At 36.5% G+C, this 22,523-nt stretch overlaps 1 pseudogene; it reads right to left on the bottom strand.

Annotated features, from left to right (window-relative positions):
• Positions 1-428: 428 nt before the first annotated feature.
• Positions 429-21,812, bottom strand: LOC109047556 (annotated as a pseudogene).
• Positions 21,813-22,523: the final 711 nt, after the last annotated feature.

Here is a 22,523-nt window from a genome sequence, read left to right as displayed (position 1 = left end):
AACTACTAAGCAATAAATAAACAAATAAATAAATACAAAAATATATTACTAATAAACTAAATATTACAACAAACAAATTAATACTAATAAATAAATAAATAACACTAACGCTAAATAAAAAAATAATAACATTTGGCAAACAACCAAACAAGAGAAGGCAACCAAAAAAAATATCCAAATAATTAACTCAACAAACAAACAAACTAACTGACTAAATAACACTAATGAATGAATGAATGAATGAATGAATGAACTACTACTACTAAATAAATAAACCTTACTGAACACTCTGAAGTTAAGCAAAGGACAAAAAAAGATGGCAGAACAAAAAATAAAACATACTCTCCAAACTCTTTCTTGATTTCTCTTGTCCACCTCTGAAAGATGTGCCTAAAAACAAAATTAGATTTTTAGATCAACTACTACTACTAATGTTGTTTCTCGGTGTAATGGCTGAAATGTGTGCGATATGGGACATCCCCTCTTGGTGGATAATTCTCCCAAAGGACTCCGCCCCTTGGGTCTGGAGTGTATTCCTCAAGTAAGGGTGGTACAGGGATGCGTGGTGGCTTTGAAAAGGATGTTACTTCTCATCTTCTTCAACAATAAGTTCATCTGGAATACACTGACCTGGAAGACGGAAATATTTTCTGTTTAGTGAAGTGAAGTGATAAGCACCTGGATCAAAGGTTGGCAGAACTGTGAGTGAAATCTTTCCCCACTTTGGCTGTTCCTTCTTCCACCTGTAAGATACAATCTTTCAGTCATCTAAAACTTAAAGGGATACTCCACCCCAAAATGAAAATTTTGTCATTAATCACTTACCCCCATGTCGTTCCAAACCTGTAAAAGCTCCGTTCGTCAAAATTTTCATTTTGGGGTGGAGTTATCCCTTTAATCTATGCATGATAGTAAAATTAGTCCAGATAGTTAAGTGCACCTGTATGCCGATGTACGCCGGATCTTTGCTGTTCCCACTGTGCACCACCTGCACAGCTAGAGTTCCTGCGTTCTCAAAAAACATGATAACAGGAAGCAGAAAGCTCCACACGAGACCACCTGAACTCCATCCTGTGTTGGCAGTCGAAAAAGCCAAGAATCACATTGGGTCTGAAATTATATCGACTAGAATTGAGACAGAATCTAGATCATATTTGGAAAGGTGTAATACAAGCTGTCAACTATCCTACTTATTCCATTTTTTTTTTTTTTTGTTATTTTCCTTGGTGTATTTCTGTGTATTTCTATTTTTATTTTAAGATATTTTTATAATTTATTATTATATTTATATTGTTTTTATTATTGCATTACTGTAAATTGTTGTATATATTTATGACTTATATTTTATAAAAATGCAGATACATTTTATTAAATGACTAACTGAATTCTTAAGTTGATAGAAATACGTGTTAAAGTAATATATAAGAAGTTTTTTTTAAAAAATAATCTCTAGGCCTTTAATGTATGTGTGTGTGTGTGTGCAAAGATCGATATAAATACAATACACAATCAAGGTTAAGAGGTAATGAAATATTTCTCTGTATTATAATTTATATTGTACATTTTTGTAATGCATTATTATTTTGTATTATTTTATATATTTATGATTTATATTTTATGACAATGTTAATCATTTCGCCAAATCCAAATGACTTACTGAAATCAATATTTGATAGAAAAACAATAATATTATATTAATACATAAATACATAATATTATATAATTAATATATTGGTTATATTAAAATATGAGTATAATTTGATATAATGGAATATTTCTTTGTATTGTCATTTTTATTTTTATTGTATTATATATTAAATATTTATTTTATATATTTGTTTGTATTATTTTTAAAATTAAAAATATATAAAATTCATATATATATATATATATATATATATATATATATATATATATATATATATATATATATATATATATAAATGTTGCATTAATTTTTTTTTTTTTACTTATTATAAAATCACATTAAGAGCTCAGCTAGTCATTTGTAAAACTTATTAACAGTTTCAAGCAATCTTAGACCTGTACTGACACCTGCTGGTGTGGTTAAAATGTTTATGTTTTAGGTTGGTAATGTCAGAAATTTGCAGGCATATTTGTCACCCTAAGTGTGTGATACTTAGTGGGTTACTGAAAGTAAGTGCATAGCTTTTAGCTGATTATTCTCAAAATGGTAGCCACTGTAAACAAAACACTGTTGAAATATCTTTTTCTAATTTTAGAAATATAGAAATAGTCCTATTCATTAATTTTTTTCTGTTGATGAAGTTAGATATGCACCTTTGACATTCAATAACTATGCACATATTAGTAAAGGTTATGTACTGAAATCTAAACAAATGATCAATAAAAGAGGATAAATAGGCCTACACTTCAGGCAGCATGGTGTTTCCTGCAGGATCTGTGACTTGGAACTCAAAGCTGTCCGCTGTCACTTCCATATCTGCAGTTATGCCATAGTGCACCGCTTTCTGCTCCAGATCCTTCTGGGTAAAGCGTCCTTTGATATAGGCACCTATAATACGAAGAAAATTCATTATAATCTGGTCACAATCTGTGCATATTAAAATGACATTCTGGACCATCCGTGACCCATGCACCTGCCTGTGAGGGCATTTTCAAGGTAACCGAAGTGTGGAGGCCTTGTGATGGTGAACTCCAGTGTGTAGTCGGGACTGTCTGGATCAGAGGCTTTCAGCTCTTTGGAGGTGATGTAGATGCCCTGTTTGCCATCCAGAAGGTTCTCCACAGTACTTGGAATCTCTTTGTTTATAATACTGGGTGGAATCTTGTCCAGTATCTCTATCTGTGAAGATATAAATTAAGGCATAGTTCAGTCAAATCTACAGAGAGTGAACAGTAAAACTGCATTCATGCTGCATCACCACTAGAGGGAAGCATTAAATACCAATAACTGGGAAAGCATTCATTTCATAACCATTGCTCATTGTGGATTAAATCTATATATAAATATTTGAATATTTTTGTTATATATTATTCAAATTATTTTATTTTATAAACAGTATTATAAAGTTTAAAAATGAAAAAAACAAAAATGTAATTTTTAAGTGAGATTCATTAAAAAAAATCAAGTGCCTTGACAATGAGGACCTTTAAATGTTATTTTTAAAAGAAATATTTTTATAAACATAATAAATATACATTATTTAGGGAAAAATAGCTGTCACTTTTCACGACAATAAATATTTCTCAGGTTTATTTTTAAACCAAATCACTGTAAGTTTAAATCTTGTAAAAATTATTTCGAGTGTATTTGCCTTTTCATTAATCTTTTCTTGGTTTTTAAATGTAAATACATAGCTTATTTAATTATTTTTTTATTATTACATTTATTTAAAAATCGTTTTATTTTATTGTATTAGCATTAATACAGAATTTAAAAATGAAAAACATCACAATTTGAAAAAAATTCACCGGATTCTCTTTTTTTTTGTTTTAAATAAAATGTTATTATAAATTAAATAGAGTATAACTATAACACTCCAATTAATATTTCTCAGGTTAATTTTAAATTTAATCATGAATTTAATTTCTTTACAATTATTTTCAGGAGAAAGACCCCACCTTTTTATAAGCTCTTCAGCTGAATTTAAAAAGCAAAATAATTATTTAAGAATGAATAAGAAAACATAGTTACATAATATTAAACCAATGCCTATGCACACAAATATTCTAATTAATAAACTGCATACATTTATAACCATATAACATTTAACCACATGTGACAATTTGCCACAATAAAAATAACAGTTTTGATATTCATAAAAGAAATACCCTTTTATTGAGACAATTAAAATATGAATTAAAACCAACCATGTGTTCACTTGTTAACAAACAAAAATTAATAAATAAATAAAATAAAATAGGATACATTTTTATAAAACATGTATGACGATAATTAAATTTTAGTTTATATATATATATTTTTATATATAATTTGAGAGGGTTTCCAAACCTCTGCTATCAAAAACACATTTTGGCTCAAGTAAGCAATGCTCATCTTCAGCCAAGTGACGGTGTGCGCGCCCCCGCGGGGTGCAAACAAAGTTTTCGGCTGATTCACCAGTTCTGGCGGGAGCGGTCTTCTCTCAGTAACACAGGGCTGGCAGTGCTGGCCAGCGTGTTTGCCGCTTCGCTGACCGCGTCAGTGGAATATTAAATCGTGTTGCGGCCTCGAGAGAGCGACGCTATGACATGGTGAATGGCACCGGACCTGCAGGAGCACCTGGCCAGCAAAGCCTCTTCGTTAACATGCAATTCAACCGGGAGCGCTTTGTAAACCCGTAGCTGTCCTGCTGTGCTCAGCGGTTTGTATGCAAGTTGTTTATTTGACAGTCGTGTTAACTAGGCTAAACCAAAGAAATGGTTTTCCTCAGAAAAGTCCTGATAGAAATTGTATGGTTAGCCGTGCCTGTTGAATGTTTTTTTTAGTAAACTTTTTTATAGAAATTGTTTTTTTATGTGATGTTGTGATCCTAAATGAATTCACCTTCATGAGATATATACATTTAAAATTAGTGTTTGTGTGTGTTTAGTTTTTTTATCAAGTAAAATGGACTAAAAATATGGAAGACTCATCCTGCACTACACAGATCAGGTGCCCCTCCCCCTAATGCCATGCAATCACTATAGTATTTTGAAGTAATCTATGTTTACCATGTTACATTTTTTAAGGGGTTGTAGTTGAAATCAGTGTATAAATTAGTAATTCTGTAGGCGTGTTGTACTTGTAAGTGTAACTACTTATATTTTAGAACATTTCCCACTTTATATTGGTTGTGGGTGAATGTTCTCAAATTATAATCAGCCTACCTGTATTGTTAAAACAGCAGATATGGTTAAAACAGCAGTGAAATGAATGGTACTGCTTCTAGACGTTACACTGTTGGTAACGGCAAAGTTGCATGAGAGAACATATTTTGAGTCAGAATAGATAATGGGAAGAATTTGGTTGGATTTCTTTTATATGTGAACACTGTTCACTGCCTTGTTTGAAGTGGTAGAAAAAAATTCTGACATATGCACATCAGTGAATCTTGTGAACACATCGAGTAAATACTGTATTATGAAAATTGGTTGTAAATTTTTTTTTTGATGGTTTTTTGTTTGGTGTTTTAGTTTTATTATTTTTTTTTTTGATATAATAGTATTTTTATTTTTTAATTTCATTTATCTTTTATTTCATTATTTCATTTATCTTTTATCACATTGCTTTTAGTGCAGTTTGGCCTCACACCTTTAAATGTTGTAAAATCACTGTAACACTCATGCCTTATCACTTTATTCTAAAGTCTTGTCAGTTTTACAGCATGTTCTGAGCTGCTATCCTCACCCAACACCGTTGATGCGTTGGAGCAGAAAGATGGGACAGGGAGGGGTGCGAGTCGAGCCGAGTCCCCATTCTACCCTCTGCCAAGCCAATCTGCCTCCCAACACATATTGCCCTGAAGCTGATAATTGCCAGCCATGGTAAACAACACGACTGCCACCTCGCACTAGACTCGCAACCAAACACGCAGGTCCACTCTCACAGCCAAACTGGTGCAACATCTGGCATTGCCATTGTCCCATATTTGCTCGGTAATTGTGCCCAGGGTTCCCTGTCTCTGACTAGATCTTTTAGAGCCGTATAACCAATGCCAGGCTGAGTTATTACTCTCTTAATAATGGCCATTTATCATCAGCTGTCACAGCAGAGCAGAGGGAGACACAAGGCTCCTAGAAAATACTGTCTCTCTGTCTCTTTTGGCCTCCACTGTCAGCCTGGAGTTTGACACACAGTTGTTTGCTCGGGTGTCTCTCCTGATCAGGGAGACCGGCTGTCGCAACCTGCCTCTTTTGCCTCGCATTAACACAAATACAAGCTATGAAGACACAAAACAAACAATGAATCCGTTCAATATTATAACCAAGTTTTCCCCCAATCTCTTGTGATTGTGTCGGAATTGCTAATTGAAAATACTCATGCCCCACATGATTAACACTGTAGTGTCCATGTGCTTTGATTGGACCCCATAACACCCCATGCTGTGCTGACTGAACACACTGGCACAGAATACTCCTTACCATCTTCGAAGGGCCACTCGCCCCTCATCAGGCTTGGCTCAGGAAGGTTTGTTTACTCCAGATGTCCCAACGATGAAACCAAGCCAGAGTTTTGGGTGTCAAAGATTCACACAAGAAGGGCAGCACAGGTCAACTCAGCTGTATGCCCTGACTGAAGTCAGGCTGCTGCCAAATTGGCTGGAAATCCATGCAAACGAAGCAAAAATTATCCTTTTCATTTTGCCTGTCTCTTGCTACTTGCGTACATAATTTTCAATTTTATATTAAAAATACTGAGGTGTTGCCATCTGTGGGCTAAACTAAATTGCACAATTTATATAATGTTATATATTATTCATTCAAATGTATATAGTGTAGTGCACCTTGACGTGGGTACTCATGTCAAAACAGTTGAATTTGTCTTGAGTGAATTTAAATGGGCATGAGCAAAAATGGCATCTGTGCATTTTGCCATAGAGTATAAATGAAGTCTATTCAATCTAAAAAGAACAATGAAAACCACTGACCTGAAAGAATCATGGTCAGCAAAAAGGCTGTTGTCATGAGTGTAGCATGAGCCACATCCATCTGGGAGAAGGAAAGCACTGGAATCCCTGGACTTTGGACCATGTGTAGGTGACCATGTTCAGGTGGGACTGATGCAGTGTATATGAGCTCATCTGGCTCGCTTCCACTATCTGTGGCCATCAGAATGTCAGTGGTCAGAATGACTCTCCCTCCATCAAGGTCACAGGTTTAGTGATTAGAGCAATTTCACCTGTATGCAGCAAGAAGGTCAATTGGATTTCAGAAGCTGATACATGAATATATGTAAAGCTTTTAAGAATGTAAACATGTTATGGATAAAGCAAGTTATGTGCAAGTAAGCTTATTGATGTTGTATGAGATTTGTTTGTGACAGCAGGGACAGTGCTGGGATCTAGGGTTGGGGCTACAGATGTTTGGCCCTAGCTCTGTTAATAATTCATGCTGGGCATTTAAAGGTGGTTCATCCTTTGAAGCAGAACGTTCTCACCTCTGTTCCTCCAGGATAAGCCAGAATGAAGCCAAGAAGACAATGGCTGCCATGCTTCCATGTTCACCCAACTGGCAAAGTCATTTTGGCCATAGGGAGCGCCATTGTTTTTAATTATACATGCACAGATTTAATCTGTCAACAAAGCTGTTTTTCTTGGACTTTGATTGAGGGAAAAACAAAAGCAGTGATCACTGAGTCACTAAATGTAAATTGGTCTGTCACTATGCCAGTGCTATAATGTCATTGGACAAATTTTGAATGGCCAAAATATGGCATTGGATCTGCCAAACTTCATAACCCTGGTGCTTCAAGAATGAAAACTAAATGTAAAAGTGCTGTTTTTGAGCCACGCCAAGTTCCTGATAGTTTTATAGTTATTTTATTTTGTTCAAAATAAAACTTACCCTTTTCAACAGTGCGGACAGAGATGAAGAAACTCTGTGGAGGTGTTGTGTTTTCTCCATAGTTTATGATGCCCGAATTTTCTCTGTAACAATTTACAAAGTCTGCAAGTGTGTAATGCCTAGTGCTTCAAAATCTGTTCAGATTTTAAAAATTGTGTAGTGTATTCTATCCTTAAGTAATAATGTAAAGGACTATCCGTTCTTGCTAACCCTGAGCTGAAGTTGGCCAAATCTGGGACCTGCATTGAGGATGTAGAGAAGATGTTTGTTGGGAGTGTTATGATCCCCTGCCTCCAACACTACACTGGAGATGAATGTGTTTTTTGTGTTTTGATACTCTGTTTCCAGGGCTACAATGTCAATGCCTGCATTTCTGAGAACAAAGATGGTGATGGTTTGGAGTCTGAATGTTAAGGTGTAGAGTCTTAATTAAATAAATACACAAACATCTGCTTCTAGAAGGAAGGAACACAAGCAGGACCGGCCTGTTATCTTAATCCATAAGGACTTTAATACAAGGAAGCAGGCATCTGCCAAAAAGACACATTACTTCTGCTGTTGTGGAGTTTACATGCACACTCTTAGATCTTGCTGATTTTGGAGGAAGAGGATGGAGTAGACATTAGCAATTTACTCAAGGATGTAATTTAATTCCCAGTTACTCAATCAGGGAGACACAGATCCATAGCCACATGTGCAGCACAGGTTGTGTTGACCCCTTCTTCCCTAAACCCTATCCAGGATCAGCCTCCCCTTTCTGTTTCTGTTTCCGCCACTAAAATCCCTCCCCCATTCCTGATTTCATCCGCCTTTTTGGCTCTGAATTTGTCCCAGGGCATCCTTACTTTAGTAGCCATGGCTTTTCATCATTGACTGGTATGATGTGGACACACGCAGTAGCTTGGACTGTGTGCCCACCATCTGTCAACTGTATGGTAAAAGTGTCCTTGAGGGTTCCTGTGTCGTCGTGCATATACATAATCTTCATTCCAATGGATCAGCACAAGAGAGAAAAAAATCAAAGAATACTGTTCACTGAGATTTAGAATATAACAGTCATTAGGTACTTGATTCCTGGTAGCCTTGGACAGATATAGCTGGTTCTACCACTACTACCAAGAAGGACACCAGTGAACATGCTCCATTTTGTCAGTGACCTGATCAACCGTGTTTCTTTAGCTCTTTATCACTTGTTAACAATCAAAGCTGTGCAGTCACCAAAGTACCTCATGCACTGTGACTTAATTTCTCAGAGAGCAATTGGAAAGATTTGCAGATGAAGCAGAAGCACCACAGGCACTCTGTGACCTCTGTCTCCTGGAAAATCTGTTCTGTAAACCTGGATACCCACAGTGATGGCACTGAGGGGTGGCTGGACCAGGGAAGAGACTCTGTCCTCACAGCCATCCTCAACAAGCAGATAGTAGTACCCCGAAAGTTAGGGGGCAAAAGTTTGTGGTACTACCGATCACACAGATTCAAAAACTGACCTTGTTGTAGCTCCTGTAAGGTGAAAAACTGGATTGCTAAGGTTTGTTGGAGTGGCAATTCATCTTGAGACCATATATGCCATTGAGAAGTGTGCCATGGGCTGGGGGAACCAGGATGGTCATGGTAATAGTATCTGCTGAAATATCAACATCCACTGCATTTAGAATATCAGGACTGAGGTCTTTCATCCCTCCCTCCATGAACTATTGCAAGGTGCAGGGCAAGACAATAGTTAGGAGACAGTTTGCTTATTGGATAATTCTGTCTCCAAAAAGTATATCTTACTGTGAAGTTGCTAAGCAGCAATGATGGGATCTCATCATTGGTAGGGTTGATGATGATGTAGAAGAGCAATGGTGCTGATCGCTGAATCCCATCACTGACAGTGATGGTAAGGAAATCTACTGTAGGCTCTACACCCTTGTGCACTGACTGGACATAGTTGATGAAACCCGAACTGAGGAGGCGCTGGCTGAGAGAAACTTTATTTATACAATATGACTTTAGCGATCTGAAACACAAGACAAGACACACAAAAGATAAATCGTGATTCTCCCAAGTAGGACATGTTTTTGGATTTTAGAATATTTAGGGATAGTAGCTCAGGGCTTGTTTTGTAATTCTGTCTCTTAATGCCCTAAATGGTATACTTGAACTGTTTTGTTTATGACAGTTTTCATTTTTGGGTAAAATATCCCTTTAGGTGTATATAAATGAGGTAACTTTTTAGCTTTAGGGTTAGAAGACAATGTTTGTTTGACAGGAATTTTGTTCCAGGAACAACAATAGATGTTAATCCAAAAACACATCCTACTTGGCATAGTCACAATAGTTGGGTACGTTTACAGGAATACTACTGACCCACTCGGAGTCCAGCATTGCTTTTCTCAAAGCCAGGGGATGGAAGGGTGTTCTCCAGGAACCCATACTGTGGCGGGGTCACCAAGTGAAACATGAGCTGGTCTGGATGACTATCAGGATCAGATGCCTCCAACACCCCCCCACACAGACATGCACTGGCACCCTCATCTACCACAAACATGTTTCCTGCTGAAACAATATACAGCATTACTAGTAGTAGTAATATTGTCATTGATCATAGAGATGTTATTTTAGAGAACTAAATGTGACTTCACAGAAGCATGCTTATTTTTTCCTTCTCAAGAGTGCATCTCATTATTTTTCTTCTTCTTCCTCTCATTTACAAGCAGTTCCCCTTGCTCCCCTTTTTCCTCACGCCTGCTATGCCACCCCACTAACACTCCCTCTCTTCCCCTGCTCTCTCGCTCGGCTTTCGGCCAGCCTGCTGCCACCTGGGTGTTGATAAAGCCATCATGCCAATGCTTACTGGCATCTGCTTCCATTTACTGCACTGATAAATAATGAATGGAGAATGGGCACTGATGAGGTTGTGCTTGGATAGAGCTCTGAAACAAGGGGAGGAATTAATGACCACCAGTCTGGAGTAAAAGTGATAAAACTCGTCCAGTAGCAAGGCAAGAGCTGGATTTCCCTCATTTTCCTGTGCTTAAAACTCTTATGCCAACCCGTCTTTATTCAATGCAAATTAATTAAATGACTATTTTTTCCTCACAAACCAATCCAGATCTACTGCATGGTGGCAACATTGGAGAATCCTCTTTTTGTCCGATGGGGATTAACCGAATTAGGAGATTATAATTGTGATTGAATGAGAAAGGGATAGAAGACACAATGGACGTGTTGTCTTTTCCAAATGCGGGCCTGTCCTTTGTCTTCTCCTCTATGTCCCTATTGTCCAGTTGTTCTCACGGGAAGATGTATTTCTTTCTACTGTGCTTTTTTGCCACACATGCTCTGCTCTCTCTCTATAATCCCAACCAGCTGTGTGTATGCCTGTCGACACTCATACACCGATGACAAGCATGCTAGGATTTTCTATGGACGTCCCACCAGCACCTACATAGCTGCCATCTTCTGCTAATTGTCTTGCTCTGGTCACTGTCCTTCATTGATAACTGCAAAGTTTCTGGTATTAACAGTGAAATCCCCATCCTGGCAAGATGTCTCTAACACCCTGCTTTGAAACGTACGTTCGTGGGAACGAAACACTTGCATTAGCCACACTCTCTGAGCTGGGTATGCGAGACCGCGATTAAGTGATTCATTCACCAAGCTGCAGTCCATCACCTGCCTTGAAAATTCCTAGTTGTTTTATTGCTTGATTTAAGCGGATTGTCATTACAATGAATTAATTACACCTTAGCCAAATGCTCTGGTGATTAAAACTAGATTAGAGAGCATCTTTTAATCCATTTGGTCCCTCAACACAATGCAGCACCAGTGTTCGAAATGTCTTATCTCCACTAAGAGATTTACTACAGGCCCTGTGGTAGATGTTTACCCAGTGTTATGGTTGGGACCTGGTTGTTGACGGGCATCACAGTGATGTTGAGGTCATAGACCGGTAGCATGCCATGCAGGGGGACGGGTGGGGGAAATGCATCTTCCTGGCAGCAGCCATCTATTGTTCCAGCCTCTCCATCTGACACAATGAGAGTGACAGTGTCTAAAACAGGATCTGGTCCAATTTCACCACCTAGTGAATGGGGAAATGTGTTTATGTTCATTTAATTCACAAAAAAATACATTTAATGTACTTTCAGTCATAAGACATTCACTATGAAGCCTGCCTGTTGCATCCTGCTTCTGCGACGGACATTTTTTGTTACCATATTAGCCAATATTACTTGTTTCTTTTAATTGTGCATGCTCATTTCTCCATTTGTACATTTAGATTACATTTGGCATCATCTAATGCTCACTTAATAGTTTATCTTTAAAAGATAAACTAAGCTATATAACTTATATAATGCAAATAAAAAAATGCAATGTAAGATTAAAAATATTAAAAATGTATATTTTATATAAAAACATATTACTATGATTTAGTATTAATAATTATTTAAATAATTTGGCTTATCAGTATCAGCCTGAATTTTATTAGAACAAGCTGATGGTATTTCTCTATATTATTTAATATTATGACGGAAAGCCTGTCATTCTTAATAAACCATTTTATTGTGTGTTTTCAGTATATTGTGTGATACACCCACTCACAGGTGCAGAATGTGTAAAACATGCCTACAGTAAGTGACATTAAGTTTCACTAACTAGCCTCCTATCTTGGTAATAACCTGTGTGCAGGTAGATGAGCCCATTTAGCATGTCCAGCTGGGAGAACTTGTCCACAGTGACCCCGTTTCGCTGCAGCACCCCACATGTAGGTGTTCTGGCAAGCATGTATGTTAGCCGAGTGTCCTCGCTGTCAACATCTGTAGCACAGAGGTACTCAACCGTAATCTGGACCTGACCCCCCTCTTTCAGGACAGTTAAGCCCTCGAGTCGGAGCCTAACTGTGGGGGTTTGTCATTCACAAACAGGATCTAATCAAAAATGCAAATAAAAAGCACTAAGGAAATATTTTTTTTAATAAGGGAATGCTCCTGCACTGAAATACAATATAATTTGCCAAACATCAATACTATATTTTAAACAGAAAATCACCTGAACTAAAAGCATTCCATATGCAGAGTTGATTCCATCTGTGATAGTAAGACCAATGCTATCCTTCAGGGTCTCAGAGTCATCATTAATGTATCTATTGTAATGTACAGACCATAAAATCATCCTCATCAGTTTTTCTTAAGACATGATTTTCTAGCCAAATTTTTTTACCTTACAAAAATAATCTCTAGCTACAGTTTTCATATTCATACCTGACACCTGACACCATATTCATACCTGCAAACTGAAGCTGTCTCCCTCTAGCATTGCTGTGCCCTGCAGCTCCAGTCTTCCATGTTGGGGCTGAGTCTTCATGTGAACCCTGAGCTGATCTTCTGAGCTGGCCACATCCTGCACCAGCAGGTGCTCCTCCATCAAGAAACTACCACCACCTTCCTCGACCCTCAACAAGTTTGTGAACATCTATGAAAGAAGGTTTGGGAAATTAAATTTAATAATTTTTTTTATTTAAAACTTTTGGTACCCTGTTGGTTCATTTCTTGATGGCAAATTAAAAACTCACTTCTGGGGCCTGGTTGTCAACAGGTATGACTGTGATGTTAAAGGTGATACCTGTTAGAGCACTGCCCTGCTGGTCACTCACAGAAAACACAAACTGCACAAAGAGAGGCTCGGGCTCTATTGGAGGCATGTAAGCCACTTTGTGGTGATTCACTGCATGCTGTGGAAGACAAAAAAGACAATATCTAACTGAAGAGGCATGTTATTTGCACTAAAATTTCAGAGTATTACAATAGCGTACAACATTAGAAAACCTATTTGTGTGCATGTTTCAGACCTGAGTAAAGGACTTAAGCACTGGAACCATTGCATCTTTTTTCATGGAGTTTGTGCTCCCAGTATAAAACAGCCTGCCTGTTAAATATACATGAAAGGATCGATATTCTTTTTCTTCTTCTTAATAGTAATAATAATAATAATAATAGTAATAATAATAATAATAATATATATATATATAATGTTTACTTATTTTACTTTTTGATCAGTATTTTATTTCACATTTTTAAATATAAATGTATTTACTATATATTAATATATAAATGTATTATATTATCTAAATTTTTATAAATAAAAATAATAATTAAAAAATGAATAAAAATGGTTACTGTCATAGCGAGGAAATGCAAAAGCATACCTGGTGTTTCTTGAGGGTAAAGCAGGGATGAATGATCACATACATAAGGTCAGTATCTGAATGCTCTGTGTCTCTGAAGTGCAGATGGCTCTGAGTGATGTAAACAACCTCGGTTTCCTTCACCTTGATGGAGCAAACCATTTCGGAAACCTCTTCAGGCAACTGGTCCTTCACTGGAAACACATGTATCACCACAGTCTATGGATGAAGAGGTATGGAAAGAATATTTTGGTTATAAGTAATCACACTGAAACAGAATTCATTATAAAAACAGATACAAATTTACATGTCTGTCTGATAGATTCGGAGGCTGGTGGACATCTGAGAGGATGAAATCAAATGAGTCCTCAAATACTTCCTCCCCTGAGTGCTTGTAGTAGATTAGACCTTGAAACAGGTCCCTCTGCAGGAGGCTCTTCACTGGGACACCTGGTTGACATTACACCATATATCGTAAGGCACCTCAGATGAGAAATATAACCTATTAAATCCAACTGACCTGGTTCATGTGGAGAGGACTTCTTAACCAGCTGTCCTGCTCTGGGAAAAGTAATCAGCTTATTCTTAATGTAGTCGTCGCTGGAGTCCAAGTCTGAGGCCATCAGCATGTACTCCTCAGCCCTTACTGTGCCAACTTCTTGAACCTCAAAGGCCATGTTATTGATAAGAAAAGGAGGGGTGTCGTCTTTTGGAAGAACGTAGATGGGGAATTTGTGTCTGATGCTATGGCGGCCATCTGTGATTTGGAAGACAATGTTATTGATGAATGAAATGAAAGTTAAAGAGATAGTTCACCCCAAAATGAAAATTCTGGAATCATTTACTCACTCTTATGCCATTCCAAACCTGTAAAACTAACTTTCTTCTATGAAAACTTCCAGAAATGTTTGAGTGTTTTTTTAGCCCATAGAATGAAATTCATTGGGGTCCAATGTTGTTGTTTTGCACCCCACCGTCATTCATTGGGTGATTGATCCCTTTAAGTCAAGTAGTCAACATAATGTGATAACATTTTCAATATCATTCATTGGCTCGATGCAATTGTGAAAAATAAGTTTTGTTTTTTGCCTGAAGGCACAAACATTGGCTCTGGCTTCTTCCCACTGCGGAAAAAGAAAAAGAAAGATGGCGTCCTTCCCAGGCAATGGCTGCTGCCCACCGTGAAGCTAAGCTTCTCCTGCTTGCCAGGGAGGCAGAAAGGCAAGGTCACCAGACAGATTGAATGATGACTGGTTGCACAGCAAACCTAATTAGCAACTTTTTTAGGGAGAAATGGCCACAAGTCCAATGCAGAAACAAGTAAGTAATTGGGCCCAAAGGTGGCTGTGGGCAGCAGGCCCAAAAAAAACAGTCTCCATATAGATACTCGACGGAAGAGGACATTGGGCGGCAGCTTTCCATTTGGCCGAAGGCTGACTGAGGACTATCCCAAGGGTCGGAGTCCCTGAGTTTGAGGTCTATGTGAGCAATTCCCAATCCCCATCTAGGTTCTCAAGAGAGACCGGTCCATTCTGGACCAGATATTGCTGTTTAGCTCAATCATCCTGTAGTAAAATGAGGTGCTTTTGAAGCGGATTTGGAGCCAACGTTATGGGACGATTCTGCTCTCAGCAATAGGGATCACAAAGCGACACGTCAACCTCAAAAACGTAAACACCAATTAAATGAAGGGTTTGGCTTAAAGCAGGAGCTGTTGTTTGAGTAGGCTGGAGGCTTCTGCTGATCAGGTGGTCTTCTGTCAGAGAATGAGACAAGGAACGGGGCCATGGGCCTGGAAATCCTCCAAACCAGGAAACACAAAAACAACTTACCGCAGCTTCCATGGGAGAATGCATGCAGCAAAACATCCCATTCAATCCCTGAAATAACAATTCTGCCTTTCCTTCAAAGAAACCAAGGATTAAAAGTTTTAATTCCATCATCATTTGCTTTACCTCATGTTATTCCAAATATGTTTGACTGTCTTTTTGGGTGAACTATCCCATTAATTTCTTACTTTGGAATATTCCAATGGATAAAACTTTTCAGATAGACAAATGATTGTCACCAGTTCTCAAAGCTTTCTAAAATAATCATCTGATGAATGAAAAATGACCTTGTGTTGGACATCTGGCATGAAATGCCATAAGCCTTTCCAATCTGCTTCTTTCAGGGTCTGTGCAAACAAAAGTTTGCTGGAGTGGAAAGACAGCCGCTACGGCTCTAAAGACATCTTTGGTCAACGCCCCCTGGCAAAGTGTCGCCGAAGCATTTTGTACCTGATTAGCAAACCCATGCAGGCCACCGGACATATGTTTCATGAATGATGCCCACATTAAGGATGGTTACCACATGGATGGAAAAGGATTAAAAGAGTGGGTTTCACTTTATGAGACTATGACACATCAGTGGAAAAAGGTCATGGAAATTACATTTGGATTGCTTTCTACTTTCAGAGTGGTGACTGATTAGAATCCTTTACCTCTAACACTTAAGTGTCCATTAAGTGGGCTGTCCATAGCTATAAGGGTGACAGCATCTATATTGTCGTTATCAACAACCTGTAGGTGCTCCCATGTGATTGGTCTGGATTGGCCTTCCAGCAGATCCAACCCTGTAAGAATAGAGATGTTTAGCCTCAGTCTCTTATTAAGAAGATTATCTATTTTAGTTAATCCTCTAATTTACCCATGTTCCATGAGACTTGAGGAGCGTTGGTCTCTGCAGTGCAGATAGAGATATGCATTAAGATAGGAGGACTCAGCACAAATGAGCCATCGATGGCCTGAAACTCCATCTGGGCAACAGATGAAGTAAAAAACTAAATAAATGAAGTTAAATTTGATTAAATTTGACATTCTTTTTTATAGAATATGACAAATCATTTTTCTTTCCAAACACTGGTTGGAATTCACAATAAATACTAATTAATTAATTCTTTTTACAGATAAGATACAAACAACAACAATAAAAAAATACAATGCAATAAGACAGTAATTAAAATACTTTTAAAATACTTTTACACATTTATAATATTATGAATATACATAACATACACATTTATAATAATCTTTTCCACAATATAAAACAGTGTTATTTTAGTATTATTTATTTACTATTATAGTATGTATTAATAATTAGAATTAGATTTAAGTTTAGTTAAAATTTGATTGATTTTGTTATGTGCTCCCATTTTTATTAATTTTCTATTCAGCTTTAATGTATTTTATTCCAGTTTTAGGACTTCAACTTAACTTAATTATTTTATTTCAGTTAGTTGCCAAGTTGTTCAGCTAATATTTTATTTTAATATCAGTTCATGAAAATGACTTTTAACAGTTTCGGTTAACAATAACAATTCTGGTATAAATGGGTATTTATATAATATATTTGTAATAATGATAATAATACACACACACACACACACACACACACACACACACACACAAATATATAAGGATAGAGATCATCCTGTTTAGAGGTCTATGCCATCAAAAAGTCTGAAAACCCCTGGGCTAGACTAAAAGGGATGGTTTTTGGATAAGGAAAAAAAATACATTCTCCTGCAAAACCTCGCTGTACATCAATTTATAGGCATTCACTAACCTCATAGTTCCTCCTGGGTGTGTGACTGCTGTTTGGGGGCTGATAGGCAACTTTCATCTCATTCAGATCTTGCCATGAGAAGGAGAATGCCGTTTTGGTGTGATCATCCAAATGAGTTATATATCCCTCCGCTGGAGGTTTGGTCACATTGAAGATCAGCCAGGCCTGAGGGGTCTCGTCATCTTTTGCATCCAGGGCAGCAGTGATCAAGAGAATGAGGATGAACTGATCTACCTCCAGGATGAATGCAGACATAAAGGCAGCACTGGGGGGTTGGTTCTGCATGGCCCCCTGGATCAGTACAGGTATCCAGATACTCTCAGACTAAGAGAAAGTAAAAGAAAGAGAGGATTCAGTGGATTGTGTAATGTTTTCATACAAACTGATTCAGATGTGTTTTACCTCCAGCATGGCTCGGGAAGTCTGGTCCCTAAACTCCACCCTGATTGGGATGTAATCAATCTCAGGTGAAGGAGGACTGAGGTGCTGGTACTTTAGACCTGAAGTGAGGAACTCGAACGCAGTCGATTTTCAAACACTTCTCTTGTGTTGTGGTCACAGGCTTTATTTCCTGGGCAGGTCATTCCAGTACGACGTCCTTGAAAAGTTTGAATGCAGATGAGAAATTCTTAGAAATATGTTCTTTGTATTCATTTTGGTTTCGGGGGGTTTAAAAAAAATTACTCCACATCCACAAAAAAAATAAATAAATGTAATGTGGTGTAACCATTATTTTCAAAAAAAGTTTTTAAAACTATTTTTAGGGTGTCACAGCACATGACATTATATCCGTATACATTATAATTGTTTTCAAAAAAAATTTTTTTTTAATTTACTTTTTCCAAGGTAACATTTTTTTCCCCAATATAATGAATTTATAATAATTCATAAAAATTATGTTTTTAGGATGACACACCACATTACATTATTTCTCTATAGCCTACATTTTAATTTTTCTTTTCAAAAAAGTATTTTTAATACATTTTTTCCAAGGTAAAAAATTATACAAAGAATTATTAATTCATAATAATAATGTTTTATGGGTGTTGTACCTCATGACATTTTACAATGTTTACTAACTTTGCCTTGTCATAAAAAGGTCAAATTATTTTATATTTTAAGAGACTTATTGACCTTAACACACAGTCATGAAGGTCCTGTTTCTTTTCTACACCTTGGTTGTGCCACATGATTTAGCTGGTTTTGCCACATGACCATTAATTGATGCACAAAAGCTTTTAAAAAGCTTCATTATACACTTGGTATACCTTTTCTCGGTCCAGGCTCAGAAGCCACCATTGATTCAGGATCCTCAGTGACCAGTTGACCAAGCATTGGGATGTTGATCTCAGAGCTGAGAAGATGTACCGTGCAGATCACTTCAGGCTGGTTTTTAAAGGTAAGGACACTGCTGTTGTTGGCATTGGAAAGGCCGTAGAACTCAGAAACCACTAGAGGAACATTACCAAGCTCTGTGAGGCTCCTCTGAGGTTCTACCACATGAACCTTTAGCAGCACAGTCTCAGCAAAAGTCTTTGTGAGGGTGGACAAGGAAATAGGATTTTTGCAGCTCTCAAAAGCCCTAATTGATGTAACAGCCATAAAATGTTGGTGCTGGACAAGAATAATGACCACATAATGTTTCACCTGTAGACCCTCAGCATGACAGTGTCCTCTTCTAGAAGTGGGCTGCCATTGTGAACATACTTCACCTCATCCAGAAAGAACTGGCAGTCAAAAACCTGAAAAATGATAAATTAACAATTACTGACACATTTTATAGAATGCATAAGTTAAATTCTGGATTTGTTTTGTTACCTGAGGAGTGAGTTTCCCCACTCTTTGTGTGATGGGTTCAGTGAGCACTACTTCGACTTTACAGGCCTCAGATACCCCATCTGTGTGGAACTGAAGTTCACCAGCCGTGACAAATACCGACTGGCCTCTGGCTACCCCAAGCCCTGTGTTTAACTAAACTACACTTGAAGCTTGGACATGTGGCCACAGGTGACTCAAGGTGAACACTGTCAAAGCAAAGATGTCCACCCCCATCTTTTTGTTCAGTTGCTTGGTTTCCAAGATAATTCTCTTCAAATGAACTTGCTCTCATTTCCAACAGTATGCTGCATGAAAATGAGGAATGAGAAAAATAAACCAACAAAGTAGTATTAAATGCTACAAATCTTAGATTCATGAATATTTAAGAACAATATTAAAGGTGACCTAAAACTGCCCAATAGGACCTGGTCAGAAATTTGGGCATGCCCACGAATGGTTTAAATTTGGTCTTAATTAATTTTTTTTTGGTAAGAAATTTGGGTTTTTTTTATATATATATATATATATATATATATATATATATATATATATATATATATATAATATTATTTGTTTAAAATATTTTAAATGGAAAACAGATATAACAAAAGTAATAGGATTTTTTTTTTTTGCAGTGTAGGAGTAGCAGTGTTTTTATTGTTAACTAAGTTTATAGGTATTATGATAATTTTTGTTAATTTAGATGTAGTTTTGATTGTATAAAATAAATTATAAATATATTATAAAAAGATAATATTATTTTATTATGTTGTAAAAATATTTTTTTTGGAATGTGTGTGTTTTAAAAAAAGCTGAAGTACTAAAACTAAAAGCTGAAATAAAAATAAATTAAAGCTAAAAATAAATATATAAACCCAAAAACTAATAAAAATGACAAGAACATGAAAAATGACAAAGAATAAAATAAAAAATAAAAACTGAAATAAATAAAGCTATATATAAATAAAGCTGAATATAAATATTACATGATGAAAAAAGCATATAAAAATATTACTAGACAAACTTAAATTGTTAATGAAAATGAAACACTAGAATAAAAAATGTTAAATAAAAATATTTATAAAAAACATACTAAAAATGACAACAAAATTACTAAAACTTAAACTAAAATTAAAATGAACATGAAACAAGAAAATCTACATAAAAAACTAAATCAATATAGTATATAAATAACTAAAATAGTAACAGTATATTAATAATACTAAAATTGCACTGTCTCAAAACTAACACAGTCTAAGAGCCTCAAAAGTCCATTTTTAATTACATGGGACTTTTAAACTTTTACTCTAAACTAAAACTATGTGGGAAAGAAGGGGTTAATCTGCCTCACACTGCCTTGGTGCTGAAAATGGAATCAAGCATCAGTACTGTTGTTGCCTTCTATATATCCAAACACACCACAGGTGCTATCAGCCAAAGGTTTGATCCATGCGAAAGGTTTTGGACACATCGCACATTTCATCACTGAATAGCCTACTATCTTAAATGGGCTAAAGGACAAATGCATACATATCATCATGTTTTACACTCTTATCTCATGGTGCAAACATGCTCTTTCTATGGTTTATGTAAATGTTTTGACATTCGAGAGAAGCTTTGAGCTCCAATAATTCATCTAGATATTTTAAACCTGCATGTTTAAACATGACTCAGCATTAACACTGCACACTCGTGATGTTAAAAAACACTAACATGTTCAGACAAATGAAGAAGTAACAGCCTGAACCTCTTGGTAGAACTTTATTAGAATGCTTTTAGAGATTGGGAACTCATAAACGTGTTCAAAACCAGTGGGAAAAAGGTTTGCATTCGAATTTAATCCTGTTTTACAATGTTTTATCAGTCTAAAAAAACCCATAACCAAGGATGGAGAAGAATAACATACCTACAGCTGAATCCACAGTTGGCCTGTAGTTCCTTCAGTGTGTGCAGACTAACAACAGTTCAGCCCTCCTCAAACAGCAGAGGTTTACCCTCAACTGCCCCCCTGCTGAAGAAAACCACAAAGAACCATTAGCAAAACACAAACAGAGCCTGAAAGACAGCTAAAGAGCTGGGATCTGAACAAAAGACACTAAAATCGTGCCTGTTTGCATTTGCTTCTCACGTCCTACCTTGAAGCAGAGCAGCAGAACCCAGCAGAGCGATGGAAAAGACATGAAAAAGGGGAGGAAAAGTTCGATCTCCTCACACAGGAAATGTGCAGACCAGTTCCAAAAGTTTCTATTTCTCACAAACCCAGATGTTTCTGCTCTGAAAAAAGCAAGAAGGTTAGATGAACAAAAAGACTGGTTTATGAGTTAAGGAAGTGAAATTAGTAACAGCTATGAGTAAGTTTTCAGTTTTTCTTAGAGGCAACCCTGTTTGCTTTGATCTTTTACGACCCCGCAGCCTTCGTGAAAGGACATGGAAGTTGCGTTTTGTTGGCTGGGAGGAACAGAAGTAACCTTAACACAAATGTGTTTTGACAAACTGTTGCACATCCGCACTTACATAATTCACAAATGCAGTCTAGTCGCTGCATTCACCTTCCTCTTGCACTATTCTGACCCGCGGGACAAAGGCATGCCGCTCCCCTGCTGTGCAACTCTGTTCAACCCCAGACTGATAAATATGGGCCGGTCACTCTTTTCCACCCCCCGCTGCCTCTGCATGGGGGTGAGAAACTCGGTTGATTTTTTTGAGTTTTCAGGAAGTCGTTCTAAAGGAGACTATAGTGGACCAGCTACACAATTAGAGGTCGGTGTCATCCAGTGAGGTTTTAGCAAAAAAGTCAAAGATAAAATAAGTACATAAATAAGGGAATAAATAAATAGAATAAAATAATATGGAATATTCATAATAATAATTAAATATAGAAATTGATTTTGTGAATAAACACTAAACAAACAAACAATAAATAATTATATGGGAGAATGCGTGTAATAAATAAGCATAGAAATGTAATACAGAACAATTAAGAGAGAAAAATACATTAAAAATAAATTCTGGACATTTTGTATATAATAATAATAATGTAATAAATTAAAAAAGTATTTATGAAATTCTGGACATTTATCTATTAAAATTATATATGCACTACTATTCAAAAGTTTGGGGCCAGGAAGTTTTTTTTAAAGAAATTAATATTTTTATTCAGCAAGGATGCATTAAATTGATCAATAATTACAGTGAAGACATTTATAATTACAAAAAAAATATTTCAATGTTGTTCTTTTGAACTTTCTATTCATTAAAGAATTCTGAAAAAAAAGTCAAAGTTTAAAAAAATTAATAAGCAGCACAAATGTTTTCAACATTGATAATAATTAGAAATGTTCAGTAGCAAATCACCATAATAGAATGATTTCTGAAGACTGGAGTAATGATGCAGAAA

Source organism: Cyprinus carpio, chromosome A22, assembly GCF_018340385.1.
Source record: "Cyprinus carpio isolate SPL01 chromosome A22, ASM1834038v1, whole genome shotgun sequence".
In the NCBI taxonomy this organism is placed as follows: domain Eukaryota; kingdom Metazoa; phylum Chordata; class Actinopteri; order Cypriniformes; family Cyprinidae; genus Cyprinus; species Cyprinus carpio.
The sequence above is the reverse complement of the archived record's forward strand: the minus strand, read 5'-3'. Positions and strand labels throughout refer to the sequence as shown.